Source organism: Lepus europaeus, chromosome 14, assembly GCF_033115175.1.
Source record: "Lepus europaeus isolate LE1 chromosome 14, mLepTim1.pri, whole genome shotgun sequence".
NCBI lineage: Eukaryota > Metazoa > Chordata > Mammalia > Lagomorpha > Leporidae > Lepus > Lepus europaeus.
In genome coordinates, this window is record NC_084840.1 from 42,877,983 (window position 1) to 42,882,519 (window position 4,537).

Below are 4,537 nucleotides of genomic sequence, written 5' to 3' on the forward strand. Positions count from 1 at the left end.
GTTTGAATCTCTACCAACCAGCATGTATAGATAATCTATTAATATTTGGAGAATTACTCAAAGGAATTTTTTTTCTAAAAGTCCATGTTAGATTTCAAATAGGTTTTTGAAAAATAAAATATTTCAATGCAAAAGTAATTGGTTTTCTGGCAGCAGGTATTAAACCCGGGGTAAAGACTCTCACGTTTCGCATCAGAGGACCTGGGTTCAATTCCAGCTCCAGGCCTGACTCCAGCTTTCTGCTAAGGCGGAACATCCTGGCAGTTCACGGTGATGGCTCAGGTAGCTGATCTCCGCCCCCCACGCGGCGGACCTGGGTTGAGTTCCTGGCTCCCAGCTCTGCCCCAGCCACGGGCCACCACAAGCATTTGGGATATGAACCCACAAATGGGAACCCTGCCTCACTCTGTGTTTCTTATTCTTTGCTTCTCTCTCTCTCACTGTCTCTCAAATCATACAAAGAATAAATTCAAATTTATTTTCTTTCAGTTATTTAAGAAACTGAAATTTGAACACATTTAAAAGTCAAGGCAAAAGGAAATTATCACAGACAACGGAAGCTTTCTACAATAATTCCCTCATAATGAATTCTAGGAGTTAAACTATATATAGATATTTGGCAAAAATAATAGCACATATCTTGCATTAAGAAAATTTAATATAAAAATACTATTATCATAGTTCATATTGTTCATTTCCTCCATTTGGACTACTTTGAATCCTTCGATTATTTAACACTGAAGAAAAATATTGATTTAAATTTTAGAGTCAACTACTTATAAAAGTTTTTAAGGAAACCTGAAAAAATATCTAAAATTCTTCCATGAGCCATCTACTTCAGTTTTTTTTTTTTTTTTTTTGGACAGATAGAGATAGACAGTGAGAGAGACAGAGAGAAAGGTCTTCTCTCCATTGCTTTGCCCCCAAATGGCTGCTACAGCTGGCGCTGCGCCGATCCGAAGCCAGGAGCCAGGTGCTTCTTCCTGGTCTCCCATGCGGGTGCAGGGGCCCAAGGACTTGGGCCATCCTCCACTGCCTTCTCAGGCCACAGCAGAGAGCTGGACTGGAAGAGGAGCAGTTGGGATTAGAACCCAGCGCCCATATGGGATGCTGGCGCCGCAGGCGCCGGCCACTTCTTCTTTTATTTTTAAAGGTTTATTTATTTGCTTGAAAGTCAGAGTTACACAGAGAGAAGAAGAGGGAGAGAGAGAGAGAGAGAGAGAGAGAGGTCTTCCATCTGCTGGTTCACTCTCCAGATGGCCGCAACAGCTGGAACTGTGCTAATCCAAAGCCAGGAGCCAGGAGCTTCTTCTGGATCTCTCACACAAGTTCAGGGGCCCAAGGACTTGGGCCAACTTCCACTGCTTTCCCAGGTCACAGCAGAGAGCTGGATCAGAAGTGGAGCAGTAGGGTCTCAAACCAGTGGCCATATGAGATGCTGGCACTGCAGGTGGTGGCTTTACCTGCCACGCCACAGCTCCAGCCATCTACTTCTAAAATGTCCTTTTTGGGGGCTGGTGTGACACAGGCGGTTGTTAATCTGGCACTTGGAATGCCTGGGATCAAGTCCTACCTCTAATTCCGGTCTAGTTTCCTGCTAATGTGCACCCTGGGTGGAAGCAGGTGATAGGAAACTGGGAAGGAGTTCCTGGTGTCTGGCTTTAGCCTGGACCAGGGCTGGCTATTGTGGGCATTTGGGGGAGTGAACCAGTGGATGGAATCAAAATCACTATCCCTCCCTCTCTCTCTCAGATAAATGAATAAAATTTTTCAATAATAAAACATCTTTTTTTATGTTGAACAAAGTCATCTCCCCTGGCTTGTTGATTTGGAACCAAGGAAAGAACTTTAGAGATGAGGAGAGCACACTGCAGGCTTCTCTGAGACTGGCGGGCTGCTAACCAGGCACAGCTGCCGGCAGGACAGAGCCAAGTGCATCAGGTCAGCAGATCTGCTGCAGAGCTCAAACACTGGAAACTTACACATGTCACAGCGTTAAGCTTTCAGACCAAGGATAAATGAGAATGAGATCATTGCCTCCTTAGGAATCTACTTTACAAGAAGCACACAAGGGAAGACAGATGGTAGGTTTGGTATCAGAAGCTCGATTTCATATGGCTTATTATTAAACAAAGGTGCTTTGCAATCCCATAGGCCTTCAAGATTGACAAGCCATGCCTCCAAGTGTCTAATATTATATGCACTCTCACTGTATATCCATTGAGGAACTTGAATTGCAAGTCAAGCTTGTCACTTGTGACGGAACAATGTTTGGGGCCAGTTTGCTTCTGTCTCTTGCCCTGGAGTGGTGTCATTGTTGAGAGCTCACAAAATGCTAGCAGGCGTGTGGCCTGACCAGGAAGTTTTGTAACATCATCCAGGCCAGAATTCACTGTTTCCAACGTGTGTTATGGAGAGAAAGGAAAACAGCCTGAGAATGAATGCTGCAGGGCGGCTTCGGAGCCTTCTGCTTGAGGATCTGTTTACAGCAAGGGTCGCCATTCTGCTGGAAGTGGAGTGCAGGTTGGGAGCAAAGTAATTCCCCTCAGAAAGCCTGTGATGAACAGGAGCCACCTGAGACCTCTTCAGGAGGACGAAGAAGTCGGAGACTTCTGAAGATTCTCTGTTTGACTCACAGCAATACATTTATTGAATGATAGTATGGTGTAAGAAATAAGTGGCTCCTATCTTTTAATCAGTTTCCTAACTTACCATGCAGACAAAACACAGACTGTTTAAAAGCTGGCCAAAAACAAGTGATAAGAGTAAGAACTGGGCTGGCACTGTGGCGTAGCAGGTAAAGCTGCCGCCTGCAGTGCCGGCATTTTAGATGGGTACTGGTTCATGTCTGGGCTGCTCCACTTTCAACCCAGCTCTCTGTTATGGCCTGGGAAAGCAGTAGAAAATAGCCCCAGTGCTTGTACCCATGCACCTGCCTAGGAGACCTAGAAGAAGCTCTCGGTTCCTGGCATCAGATTGGCGCAGCTCCAGCTGTTGCAGCCATTTGGGGAGTGACACATCGGATGGAAGACCCCCCCCCCACTTTCAAATAAATATCCAAATGGTGGAGTTAGAAACGTGCCAGGGGATTCCAATACAATCCCATCAAGGTGGCATGTACCAATGCCATCTCACTAGTCCAAATGATCAATTTCAGTTCACAATTGATCACTCTGATAGGTCTGAGTCAAAGGAATCACACAAACAAGACTAGTGTCTGCTAATACTAACTGATAGAATCAAAAAGGGAAAAAACGATCCAACATGGGAAGCAGGATACACAGCAGACTCATAGAATGGCAAATAAAATAATCTTAAAAAAAAAAAAGAATAAGAATTGTATGTAGCGTTTTCCTGGCAACTCAAAATAGTACTTACTGGTGGACTGCCAATATGCCAAAACACAGGTAAACACTACAAAAATTACTCTCAGGAACCAACAAATGACCTGTTCAAGGCTTTTATATACATATCAGTAATGCTCTGTGTTTCATCTAGATTCAACTTTCAGCTCTGCTCCCTGTTCAGCTTCTTGCAAACGCACACCCTGGGAGGCAACAGGTGATGGCTCAAGTACTTGAATCCTTGTCACCCTTGTGGGAGACCTGGATTGAGTGCCCAGCTCCCAGCTTCAGCCTGACTTAGCCCCAGCTGCCACAGGTATTTGGGAAGTGTACTAGTGGACATCCCTGTGTCTCTCTGCCTCTCAAATACAATAAATATTTAAAAAATAATAAATTTTTTTCAGGTACCAACAATAAAGCTCTTCATTGTTATTACTGTGCCGTGGGGGTGGGAGAAATATTCCATCAGTAGGGCATTTAAATAAGTATTGGCATATCCTCTTAAGTAGGCTGAAACTTCTGTTATAATTAAGACCAGTGCCATTTTTCACAGACTGAGTTATTTTCCTGATACTCATGAGAGCTATAATTACTCTAGCAACTTTAACATCTAACTTTAATTCTAGTTGTAATATTTTTAAAATGATTTGTTTATTTGAAAGGCAGAGTTATAGACAGAGGGAGAGACAGAGATCTCCCATCCTCTGGTTCACTCTCCAAATGGTGGCAATAGCCAGGGCTGGGCCAGGACAAAACCAGGAGCCTGAAACTCCATCTGGGCCTTCCACATGGGTGGCAGGAACCCAAGGAATTGGGCCATTTTCCACTGCTTTCCCAGGGACATTAGTGGGGAGCTGGATTACAAGTTGGGCTGCCAGGACTTAAACCAGTGCTCCAATATGGGATGTCAGCATTGCAGGCAGTGGCTTAACCCACGATGCCACAACACGGGCCCCCTTTTGACAAACTGACAATAGGTAAATTGTTAAATGATTGTTATTGCCATTAAAACACTGAACATATTAATTTATATAAACAACCTGTGAAGTGGGTGCCTCTACTCACATATCAGCACAAAGGAAAAGAATAAGTGAAGTTAAATATAATCACAACCCCCAAAGGAAGCTGAAATTAGAATGGACCAGAGGAGTTCTGGAAGTGACCTCCTAGCCTTCCATATATGTATATTTTTT